We start from the raw sequence: 13,778 nt of genomic DNA, 5'->3' as shown, positions 1-13,778 counted from the left end.
TAGGGTCAGATCAGGGCGCAGTGATGGTCAGCAGGATCTATAGGCTGATAATAGCTCCGGGCAGCAGGAGCCTCACGACAGTGCGGCCATTCTGCAGTGCGCCCTCTAGCGCCCCCCAGGCTGCCAAACATTATATCAGGTCCGGTACCTCTCACTGGCGCACAGGTGCTTCATCCACGAGCTCGTCAGCTCAATGACTCATGAGAATACTTTAAATAGACAACAGGATGTGGGAGCACACTGCTGACCTCTCAGGCAAGGTTCGCCCCTGGCCTTCTGGGAAATGCAGTCTCTTGTGGCTCGCTCTGATATTTTCGAGTATTTTGCCAAGGTTGGCGAAGATATGCTGATCTCTAGACACGTGTTTCTGGTTTATTAACCATCATCAGTAGAGAATACAGTCTTTTATTTAGGGGTTTGCTGAGTAGGCTGCCAAACATTATATCAGGTCCGGTACCTCTCATTGGCGTGCAGGTGCTTCATCCACGAGCTCTTCAGCTCAATGACTCATGAGAGTACTTTAAATAGACAACTGGGAGTGGGAGCACACAGCTGACCTCTCAGGCAAGGTTCGCCTCTGGAATTCTGGGAAATACAGTCTCTTGTAGCTCGCTCTGATATTTTCAAGTATTTCGCAAAGTTGGAGCAGATAGTGCTGATCTCTAGACACGTGTTTCTGGTTTATTAACCGTCATCAGTAGAGAATACAGTCTTGTATTTTGGGGTTTGCTGAGTAGGCTGCCAAACATTATATCAGGTCCGGTACCTCTCACTGGCCCCCAGGTGCTTCATCCACGAGCTTGTCACCTCATTGACTCACAGGAGTACTTTAAATAGACAACAGGATGTGGGAGCACACCGCTGACCTTTCAGGCAAGGTTCGCCCATGGCAATCTGGGAAATGCAGTCTCTTGTAGATTGCTCTGATATTTCTGAGTATTTCGCCAAGGTTGGCGCAGATAGTGCTGCTCTCTAGACACGTGTTTCTGGTTTATTAACCGTGATCAGTGGAGAATATAGTCTTGTATTTTGGGGTTTGCTGAGTAGGCTGCCAAACATTATATCAGGTCCGGCACCTGTCACTGGCGCGCAGGTGCTTCATCCACGAACTCGTCAGCTCAATGACTCACGGGAGTACTTTAAATAGACAACAGGATGTGGTAGCACACCGCTGACCTCTCAGGCAAGGTTGGCGCAGATAGTGCTGATCTCTAGACATGTGTTTCTGGTTTATTAACCATCATCAGTAGAGAATACAGTCTTGTATTTTGGGGTTTGCTGAGTAGGCTGCCAAATATATTATCAGATCCGGTACCTCTCACAGGCGCGCAGGTGCTTCATCCACAAGCTCGTCAGCTCAATGACTCACAGGAGTACTTTAAATAGACAACAGGATGTGGGAGCACACCACTGACCTCTCAGGCAAGGTTGGCCCCTGGCATTCTGGGAAATGCAGTCTCTTGTAACTCGCTCCGATATTTTCAAGTATTTCGCCAAGGTTGGCGCAGATAGTGCTGATCTCTAGACATGTGTTTCTGGTTTATTAACCGTCATCAGTAGAGAATACAGTCTTGTATTTTGGAGTTAGCTGAGTAGGCTGCCAAACATTATATCAGGTCCGGTACCTCTCACTGGCGCACAGGTGCTTCATACATGAGCTCGTCAGCTCAATGACTCACGGGAGTACTTTAAATAGACAACAGGATGTGGGAGCGCACCGCTGACCTCTCAGGCAAGGTTCGCACCTGGCATTCCGGGAAATGCAGACTCTTGTGGCTTGCTCCTATATTTTCGAGTACATCTCAGATATGGTGGCTGTGAAACCCCTATTGTGCTGGGTGAACATATGGTCCAATAAGGAGGCAGGTTTTAATAGGCTGGAAATTCAGGACTGCCACTCTCTAGACCATGCGTTAAAAATACCTTGGTTGAAATTTGTAAAGGACACTCTTACTACATTAGGTCAAACAGATCTGTTCCTTAATCCTGATAAGTTGGGAGCACGGGAAAAAGCTTTTATTAAGGAACAGTTTTTTAAACACGTCATGGCACAAAGGGAGGAAAGGGAGTTGATAAACCCATGGTTAGAGACCACACTTTAGTAGCGTCAGTACAAGGCATGGAACCTTATTTATCCCTTATAACCAGTGCACATGAAAGATTTTTATTCACACGGTTTAGGCTACATATATTTCACCATTTATTCACAGCATATATAGAACAAAAAGGTCCCTGTGGCTGCGACAATAGGTCTCCTCAGGATACCTTACATTTTGTTCTCCTTTGCCCACACTATTCATACCCAAGGAAAGTGTTTCTTAAGGTGCTTTTAAGGAAACTAAGATTCAAGCAGGCTTGTGTTGCTCTGTTGTTTTTAAAACTGTCTTCAGATGTTTTTACACTCTTTTATGTCTCAAGCTTTTTAAGATCTGCTTTTAAGTTAAGAACTACTAGGGGCACATAAAGGCCTACTACTCCCTGGTAATCTCTGTACTATGCATGGTGGCCTCTAGAGCCCTTTTAATGTCCTTTTTGTTATTTTTTTTTCTCTATGTCTCTTTCATGTATTTATGAGTCCAAGAAGGAGAACATTATTGTAAGGATTTTTCATAGTTTTCTGTATCTTTATGTCTCCCTGACTGTTTTTATGAATACTGTTTACATTGTTATGCACCTGAAAATGTCTCTTTTATGGTCATATTTTATATGCTGAATAAAGATTATTATTATTACTATTATTATTTTTATTAAAAATAAAAATAAAACTCCACTTACACTTTGACACTGTGATGGGTTAAAAAGCAGACTGAAACAAATATAACTAAGAGTTTTTTTATACAATTGCTCAACAGTACATAAAACCGTAATAGGGTAGTTCCTCATAGGTCACTGGCCCTTCCAAAGACAGTGTTTGTCTGGTTCTCTCAAGGTTTACCACACTACAAGGACTTCAGGACATGGCATGAGCTAAGCAAGCTCACACACACACACACACACACACACACACACACACACACACACACACACACCCACACCAAATACAGCCACCCACACTCACACACACATGTGCGCACTCACACACACCCACACAAACATACACACTCTTTCCCTCTCTCTCTAACACTTTCATACCAACTCACATTCATTGCCAATCTTTGCTATTTCAAGTTAATTTCCTCCATCTATTTTTTAAGTGACAGAGTCAGTATTATATGGGCGGGGGGAGCTTTCCAGATTGTAGGATCTTTAGATGAAAAGGATCACTTTAGGTGTTCAGTTAGTTAAAGTAAGGTATGTTAAAGATTATAGTCAATATGCTTCCTAAATTCTTGTTTCAGTGCAAGGTATTTGAAATAATTTAGGTGCTAACTGTTGTACAGTATGTGAGGCAGATGTTTTATATGTCAAATGTGTATCACTGTAAGCAAACTGAAGACAGGGTTCCAGAAAGGATTCTGTCAACCATTCTAGTAAATGCAATCTGACAAAAACCAGAGGATTGGTTAGCTTTTGGAGGGGCTACTGTGTCTTGGGAGGTCCAGTCATTTGAATGTTGCTTTTCTCTATGTGTGATTTTATCAGAGTCTGAATTGGCAACTTGAAGTCCTGTTTGAGTATAAATAGTCTGATATTCATTTGAAAGTCATGATTAAGGGACTTGGCTATTTTGAACTAACATATTTGGTAGTGTTGAAAGTTTTAGGAAAGAAGAGAACTTTAGGGCCTGAAACGTTGTCAATTGAATGAATATCAGTAGCATTATTGCTATAAATTAGTAGAAACACTGTGGCCACATTTTATCTATACTGGCAAGACTGTGGTCCATCCATCACATTTATATTTGAATGGACCTTAGGTCTAATCATTAAGGAGAATACGCCGTCTCCACTATGAGTAAACAGCTACAACAGCCATACGGAGTAAGGGCCATCAGAGGCAGGCCTCTAATTTCACTCACCTAATTTAGGTGGGTAGAATAAGAGGTCAGTTTTCACTGCCCGTCATGCAATGAAAACACTGGTGGTAAAGGGGCATTGAAAACTACTAAAATACTTCCCTCACCATGGAAGAGAAATCCGGCTACAGGATTATCAATTTGAAGAAAAAAAAAGAAACTGTTTGGTGCATGGTCAGAGTTCCACAGTGGAGTTGCCAGTGTAAGTTTGCGGTCCCATGCCAGCTGCTTGGATGTTAGGGTTTGTGCACAGCAAAGAGCATGTCCCCTCTCATTGCACTAGTGGTCTCTGTAATAGCTCTCTTTAAACATGCTACTGAAAGCCTTTCTTGTTATCTCAGCCCCTCCCTAAGACTTCTGTGTATGTTGCTCAATGTATTCACAAGTTTGGACATTGCTGTCTTGTTTGCACATTGGGCCTTGCTTTTACCAAGGCTTATTTAGAAAACATTGGACCTTGCTTTTACCGAGGCTTATTTAGAACACTCCTCCCTAGGCCATGTGTTACTTCAACTCATTAGCATAATAACTGAAGCTCTGCACACCTGCTTGTGAGAACCACACCCAGTTCTTCGTACCACACCCAGCTCTTCGAACCACACCCAGCTCTTCGAACCACACCCAGCACTGTCTATAAAAGGCAGGCCCTGAGCCTCATCCAGTGCTTGTGCTCGTCTGCCTCCCACTTACCTGAGAACAGATCCTTCGGCGCTGGCACTCCTGCTCTCTCCAGACCTTCATTGACTTCAACAGGCTTCTGGCTCTTCCTTCTTCTGGTTTCCGGCTACTTCTTGCCTCAGCCCCTCTTCTGTCCACTGCAATCGACCTGCAAAAGAGAAAGAGGTTAAGGTTACACTGATCAGTATCCCTTTTCAGCAACAAGTAAGTGCAAAACCTTTTATTACCTGAAAGAACTTTATCATCGATTTCTGGATTCATGTAAAGACAATTTGGAACAAGATATCTCCCACGAACTTTGTGGTTCAAACCCTTTGTTACAAGAATACTTTGTGGAACTTTGTGAAATAAACATTGTTTTACATGGAACTTTTTTAAGAATCGAACAGAGGAAACCATTGACAGCAAGGCAAACAGGAAATCAAGGACTTGCATAAATTACCTGTTGTATTTTGATGTAAAAGTACAGTATTTGTTTTATAAAAAGTCTGGAAATGTGTGAAAAGTGAGTTTTCCATTAAGAATTTAGGCTTTAGTTATATTAAGGTGAATGTTAGACGTTGGTAATTCTGATAATGATATTCGTTTGATTTTACAGGATTTTTACAGTAATAGAAAGCACATCCCAGAACAGTAACACATTCCAAACCTGGAAGCTTGAGACCAGGATCCAAGAGGTACTTTTAGAAGAGAATTTCTAATAAGATTAAGGTTTAGCCAAGGAACACATTTAGGGATAGGTTGCACTTATCTGTTTTTTGTTTATGTTTCATTAGGCACCAGTTTCTACAGAAGTCAGAGAGGGCCGCAGATTTTAGCAGCTCTTCTACAGTGGAAACGCAAGAACGGTGTTATCTCTCTTTTTTATTTTATCCACTTCCCCCATTCCCTTGAGCTTCTGGTTCTTAGTGCACTGTTTTAAAACTAGTGTGCTGGAACAAGTAGTTTCAGGGTGGGGTCGTACTGTCTTCAACCTCCATCAGAACTGAACAGAAACTCAGGTGAGCTGGGCTTTGACAGAAGCACAAGCCTTGAAAATATTCAGTTCTGTTGGACGATGAATGCCGGGGAAGAAGCAGAGGGCATTGACGCCACGGATATGGCGCAGGCCCTAAACGAGGACGTAGCCCATAACGAATCAGTGTTGGCATCTTGCAACATATGCAAGAGGAAATAGAGAAATTAAAGTTGGAAAACACCTTTTTAAAACAGGATTTAAGCAGGTATAAACCTAGGGAATCTCAGTGGAAGACAGCTTTTACGCCTTTGTTTATAACCTCCTCAGAGACAGGGGCGCAAGCAAAACATGCAACTTTCCCCCTCCCCCCTGTTGAGGTTACTGTTAATGTTCCTAATGCTGTGCCTTTAGCAGCACCTGAACGTTTTCATGGAGATAGTAACAAATTCCAAGTTTTTATCAATCAATGTCAATTACACTCCGTTTGTAAACCACAACAGTTCTCTACTGATGCTACTAAAGTGGCATTCGTCTTGTCTTATTTGGGCGGTACAGCAGCCAATTGGTCAATTCCTTTCATGGATAGAGATGATCCCATCCTCCATAATTGGAATCAATTTAAACGTACTATGACCAGCCTTTTTGCAAAATACACTTTTATGCAGGCAAGCGATAATGAGCTTTTAAATCTTAAACAAGGTAACAAGGGCTGCAGATTTTAGCAGCTCTTCTACAGTGGAAACGCAACAACGGTGTTGTCTCTCTTTTTTATTTGATCCACTTTCCCCCTTCCCTTGAGCTTCTGGTTCTTAGATCACTGTTTTAGAACTAGTGTGCTGGAACAAGCAGTTTCAGGGTGGCGTCGTACTGTCTTCAACCTCCATCAGTACTGAACAGAAACTCAGGTGAGCTGGGCTTTGACATTGGAAGCCACATGCCAAATATGAACCGAATGTGCAGTGGGTCCTGTGAGGGGGTACCTGCGAGGCCTGGCATAGAGCGCTCTGGTATATTCACCCCCAGGGAGGAGCCATTTATCCATGGCATACCTGTGGAATAGGAGTTTTATTGTTGTTTCTTTTCAATGTAGTGCATGATGGCTTCACATTAAAATCAAAGGAATTACACAAACTATTGTTCCTGACTAGATGGAGACAGTCCAACCACAACAGTGTTCATAGGGCAGACTGTGTGCCTGTAGCGACAAGAGGTCCAGAAAGTAGACTTATCATTCAGCCAAGAGATCACTGAGTAGGGATGATACCAAATGAATAGTTTAAAATTTATTACATGGAACATACAAGGTCTAAATGACCTTAGAAAAAATAGATTAGTACATTCCTACATCACAAGGCACGAAATAGGAATATGTGTGCTTCAAGAGACCCATCCACAGATGCTACGAGTGCTAAACTACACTCTAAGCACTGGAGTGAGATTCACACCGCTTGTTATTCCAATTACTCCGGAGGTGTACCCACTGTGATTAAACAGGGGGTTCCTTGGCAAACACAGACTGTGGTCAGAGATCCAGAGGGCCGGTACCTTATTATCAAGGGTACACTATTTTGTAGGCATATGATATTAGCAAATATTTATGGTCCAAATGTAGATAATCCAACATTCTTTCAGGAAGTGTGGCACAATATACAGGCAATGGGTGAGGCAGGGATATTGTGGAGCGGGGACTTCAACACAGTGCTGTCCCAAACGGAGGACAGAGCAAGACCGGTCCTTCTACATCTTCCACAGGCAGCGGAAGAACTACAGGGACTGATGACAGAGGAAGGGCTGCTTGATACATGTTGAGTGTTTCATCCACAAGACAGGGAAGGCACATGTATCACCCAACACCAATTCGCATTGTTCCGGGTTGGATTTCTGGATAACGACGCCGGAGATCCACTCCTGGGCCATAGCCCATCAGGCCCGTACACTATCTGACCACGCCCCAGTCCTGATTACTCTTAATGTACCTAAGCCATATATACAACCAATTACGTGGCGTATGACCCCCAATGCACTCCTGGATGTAGCGTTCAGGTAGGACCTTAGGGAAAAAATTTAATGAATATTTTTAAATCAACACTGGCTCGGTGGAGAGTATTGGTACATTATGGGGCGCATTTAAGGCGGTCATTAGAGGGCAATGTATAGCTGGGCAAGTGGGTATACTAAAAGACATATGCATTAGACTCACAAAATTGGAAGCAGAATTGAGTACATTAGAGAAACAATACTGCACACAACCTACAACCTCATTACTTGGCAATATATGCAGGCTACTCACTGAACACCAGGAGGAGGCACTCAGGGAAACACATTTCTAAATAAATATGCATCAGCTCGCAGGTACGGGGAAGGCGACAGAGCAGGGAAAACACTTGCTAACCTATTAGGCCCACCAAGGGGCGCCACCTTCATTGCAGCACTTAAAACCCGGAAAACAACATTGTACACAGTCCACCGGAAATACTTCACACTATGCGTAACTTTTATGCTCAACTGTACACCTCAGCATATACGATCCTTGAGTAATACTTTAATTCCATAAATTGTTATGGTTCAGTGATGGGTATAGGGAGTATATGGATAGCCCGTTCATCATGGAAGACATGCTTGCAGCAATAGGTAGCCTCTCTGCAGACAAAGTACCAGGAGCAGATTGGCTCCCTGCAAAATTTTACAAAGATTATTCTGATTTATTGGCCCTGCAACTATTAAAAGTATATCAAGAAGCTTAACAGACTGGGGTTCTCCCTGAGTCTTTGAGACAGGCCAAAATAATAACATTACTGAAGCCAGACAAAGAACCTCTCCAGTGTAACTCATATTGTCCACTTTCCCTAATACACATGACACAAAGATATTCGCCAAACCACTGGCCACTAGACTGCAACCACTATTACCAATAATTGTGAGACCGGATCAATCCTGTATGTTTGTTCCCTCTAGTTGCCAGTTGCTCAGCACATAAAAGACCCCACTAACAGGCGTCAGTCTTGCTGTATGTTTGTTCCCTCTTGAGGCGGAAGCCGAGAGGTGGTTGTGGTTTGTGCTTATCTTACTTTACTTTCATTATTTGTTACCTGATTTAAAAGGAAAATATTGAATTTTAATTGCGCAGTGTTTTTCAAGATCGATTTTAACAACGCACTTACATGAGCTCCTATTGACCTGGACCGCCACTTATCTGTTGCCTTGTGATTTTGCCAGCACATAGAACTCAGTACTGGTGTCCAGATGATTTAGGGCTGAGGCACACAGACCTGAAATTAGCGGCGGCCATCTTAGCTGGGTGGGAGGATTCCCTACAGTGCTCTAGTTGCCAGTTGCTCAGCACATAAAAGAGCCCACTAACAGGCGTCAGTCTTGCTGTATGTTTGTTCCCTCTTGAGGCGGAAGCTGAGAGGTGGTTGTGGTGTGTGCTTATCTTACTTTACTTTCATTAATTGTTTCCTGATTTAAAAGGAAAATATTGAATTTTAATTGCGCCGTGTTTTTAAAGATTGATTTTAAAAACGCACTTACATGAGCCCCTATTGACCTGGCCCGCCACTTATCTGTTGCCTTGTCATTTCGCCAGCACATAGAACTCAGTACTGGTGTCCAGCCGATTTAGGGCTGAGGCACACGGACCTGAAATTAGCGGCGGCCATCTTAGCTGGGTGGGAGGATTCCCTACAGCGCTCTAGTTGCCAGTTGCTCAGCACATAAAGGAGCCCACTAACAGGCATCAGTCTTGCTGTATGTTTGTTCCCTCTTGAGGCGGAAGCCGAGAAGTGGTTGCGGTGTGTGCTTATCTTACTTTACTTTCATTATTTTTTACCTGATTTAAAAGGAAAATATTGAATTTTATTTGCGCCGTGTTTTTAAAGATCGATTTTAAAAACGCACTTACATGAGCCCCTATTGACCTGGTGTGCCACTTATCTGTTGCCTTGTCATTTCGCCAGCACATAGAACTCAGTACTGGGGTCCAGCTGATTTAGGGCTGAGGAACACGGACCTGAAATTAGCGGTGGCCATCTTAGCTGGGTGGGAGGATTCCCTATAGCGCTCTAGTTGCCAGTTGCTCAGCACATAAAAGACCCGGCCATGTCTCCACGCAGGGGACGCGCTCAGCGGAGGCGCCGGAGCAACGCCGGAGTCACGCCAGAGTCCAGCCCGTCTGCGCTCGTCCGTGCCTGCATGTCGCCTCTTGCCAGGAACCATGGTGACAGGAGGAGGGGCGCGCCAACCTACTTAAGGCAAGAGTTATTAACTCTAAAGTGTTTGGATGGGGAGTGTGTCAAATTTAACCTCTCACGTAGTAGAGGTCTTCTCACATGCTCCTGTGGCTTCTCCCTGCCGACTCCCTCCCTACCGCCATCCCTCACTAAAGCTAAGCCCCAACAAATTAGGGTGGGCCAGCTTAATGTTAGATCCATGCAGAAACATTACTCGGAAATTCATGAGTTACTTTCCAACTACTCCTTAGATATCTTATTCCTGACAGAAACCTGGCTTCAGGATGACATGGACTCAGTCATCAATCTTGCCACCCCTATGGGGTACACCACGTTCACTCTGAACAGGCACTCCAGGGGAGGTGGGATAGCAATGATGGTCAAATCTCACTTCACTTGCCATTTATTGAGATTAGAAATTAAAGACAGCGAATGTGCACGCTACAACATTAAAATCAACCCTCAACTTAACCTCGTGGGTCTCCTGATCTACAGGCCCCCCGGAGCAGTCAAGAGCTTCACAACCTCACTCCTTGAGAATATATGTTCTCTGATTACCGAAACCGCGAACTTCACTATCATGGGAGATTTGAACATCCACTTTGAACTTACCACAGACACTAAGATCAATACCCTGTTAGCCGACCTTGCCGTCCTCCAGCTCTGCCAACTCGTGAGCGGTCCCACTCACAGTGAATGACATCTCTTAGACCCCATCCTTTCGAATATGACCAATGTGAGTGTAGAACCCCCCATCCCTATGACCTGGATTGACCACTGTTTAGTGAATATGACAGTACCTATCAGTGATGACCCCAACATAAAACCCGCCCTGCAAGTTCTGAAAAGACCGTGGAGGAAGCTTCGTCTTGAAGACTTCCACGCACTCCTCACAACCAATCCTCCCTAACCTAGCGAGGACCCTGACCGAGTCTATGACCAATTTTGCGAGTGGATCAGAAAAGTCCTGGACACCATGATACCAACCAAATGGATCAAGGCGCGCTCTCACGAATCTAGCCCTTGATTCAATGAAGAGCTCTCCTCGCAAAAAAAGACTGTAAAAAAGCTGAACGAAGATGGAGGAGAGAATATGATCCGGCACTCAAGACCCTCTATGTCCAGTCACAAAAAAGTTACCACGGCAATATTTGTAGGACACGAGCGGCGTACTACACTACAGAGATTAATAATAGTCATAATTCCTCCAAAACCATTTCTAGAATATTAAAAGAGCTCAGCGCCAAGAAAACAGTGGATAATCCCAATACTTCACCTACACTCTGCGATAACATGGCTTCTTTTTTCATGGACAAAATCAAGAAAATCTATAGTGCCTTCCCGGCGACTCCCCACCTCCCTCCTTCAGTCGATCCAAATAGACCCAATCTCTCTAATATTCCGGCACTTAGTCAAGAAGACTTCCTCAAACTCTGTAATAAAATCAAGTCAGGTTCACCCGCAGACCTCCTTAAACCTGAACTTTTTAGAGAGGCAGACTAAACCGTACTTGGCCCCCTTACAGACATTGTAAACCTGTCCTTCTCTACTGCCAATATACCCACGAGATGGAAGCAAGCCTGGGTCTCACCCATCATTAAAAAGCCCACGCTAGACCCTACCTTACCCGAAAACTTCAGGCCCATTTCACTCCTCCCTTGGGCAGCCAAAGTAGAGGAATCCCATGTTAATTCCACCTTGACCAAGTACCTGACATCTAACTTCATTCTGGCCAGGTCCCAATATGGTTTCCGTGCCGGTCATAGCACCAAGACAGCCCTCTTAAGTGTGACAGAACACCTCCGGACCGTATTGGATTCCGGCGGAACGACAGCACTGATTATTTTAGATCTCAGTGCTGCCTTCGTCACGGTGTCACAAAAGGTACTGTTGTTCAGGCTGGAGGAGGCAGGGATCGGTTCAAGGCTTTTTTGTCAGGCAGATCTTTCAGAGTCTCCACCCCTCCTTTTCTCTCCAAAGAATGCCCCATTGAGCAGGGTGTGTCCCAAGTGTCGGCCCTCAGCCCTACCCTGTTCAATGTGTACGTCCAACCTCTGGCAGAAGTAGCCAGGAGACAGGGACTGTCACTTGTGTCCTATGCTGACGACACCCAGCTAGTGGTGGCATTGAAAGATGAAAGCGGGCTCAGCGCACAGAATTTTAAACAGACTCTCGTCGACATCACCAGCTGGATGACGGCGAACTTCCTCCAGCTCAACGCCGGCAAAACGGAGGTCTTACTTGTGGGGAAAGAGACAACTGCCTGGGGGAATAGCTGGTGGCCAGAGACTGTGTAAAAAACCTGGGAGTCTGGGTGGACTCTGCCCTGAACTTCACCCATCACACTAAGAAAGTGTCTGCCACCTGTTTTGGGATTTTACGAAATGTCAGGCCGATTTTAAAATTCTTCGACCACCAAACCCGCCAACTGGTAGTTCAGTCAGCCATTCTCTCGCGGCTGGACTACACTAGCTCTCTTCTGCTAGGGGCAAATATAGCAGAGAAATCTAGACTCCAACGAGTCCAGAATGCTGCCGCCAGACCTTTGACCGGCCTCCCCCGCCATAAGTCAGTTTCCAATGCCCTTACGAAACTCCACTGGCTTCCAGTGGAAAAAAAGGATCCACTTTAAAACTTTATGCCTCGCATTTAAAATCCTGAAAACTGCCTCCCCCCCATGCTATGTCCACTCCTCTCATCCTACGTTCCCCGACGCACTTTGCGCTCTGAGGGACAGAACCTAGCTGCAGTGCCCCGCATTAAATTGGCTAGAATGGGCGGCCGTTCATTCAGATATCTTGCGGCAAAGCTCTGGAATGAACTCCCAACTCAAATACGGGGAATGAACGATTTGCTATCCTTCAGAAAAGCTATAAAAACTCATCTCTTTTGTTAGTTTGTAATATCTCCAACATATTCCTTCAGCATCTCTTTCCCTCTGAGTTTCATGCAGCCAGCGCCGGGACACCCCTTGGCTGGGGCAGCCGTGCGCTATACAAGCTCATATAACATAACAATCCAGATTTGTGCCGGGCAGATCTGCCTCACACAACCTCTGGACACTATTTGGTCTACTGCATTACTTGGCACCACATGTCTCGGCTATACCTGCATTACTGGATGCCACTAAGGCGTTCGATTCCTTGGAATGGGGATTTCTGTTCCCTCTTCTTCGCAGACTGGGCCTAGGCCCGCTATTCATACAACAAATCAAACTGCTATATACCATGCCAACAGTTTGTTTACGAGTAAACAGACAGATTTCAGACCCAATAACTATCACCAGAGGCACGAGGCAGGGCTGTCCCTTTTCACCACTTTTAGTCGCCATTGCCACTGAACCTTTGGCAGCTCGGTTGTGGCAACATCATGGCGCCCGGAGTATCGGATTTACCACCTGCAGCCTCACTGTGTCCATGTATGCGGAAAACATTACTCTTTATATGGTTGACCCCAAAGAAAATTTTGCTCCAATGACGTGCAAACTAGAAAGATATAGGGGACTGTCGGGGCTTTCTATAAACTGAAAAAAAGTCAGTTATACTTCCGCTGATGTCAGGCACCCAGAATTTGTCACAGAGTATACAATTACTTGGATAGACCAAGTCCTCTATCTGGGAATATGGATTAGTGGTGATGTACAGGAGATTTGGCAGACATTATGGGAAAACAATTGATTGGATGGAAGAGAGGGTAAAACGCTGGCGCAATCTCCCAATTTCGCTGGCAGGTAGAGTAGCAATAGCAAAAATGATTTTTTTAACTAAACTACTATAGCTTTTTTAAAACATCCCACTTCCCTTAACGTGCATTTTTTCAAACGTATATGTTCACTAATGATAGACTTAGTCCGGGCGGGAAGGCAACCTAGAATAGCATGGGAGATTCTGACGCTGCCCTAATCACAGGGAGGTATTGTGGCCCCCGATTTTGCGCTATATGCTTACAACGCCCATGC

This window comes from Lissotriton vulgaris, chromosome 3_1 (genome assembly GCF_964263255.1).
Source record: "Lissotriton vulgaris chromosome 3_1, aLisVul1.2, whole genome shotgun sequence".
Taxonomy (NCBI): Eukaryota; Metazoa; Chordata; class Amphibia; order Caudata; family Salamandridae; genus Lissotriton; species Lissotriton vulgaris.
Note: the sequence above shows the minus strand (reverse complement) of the source record.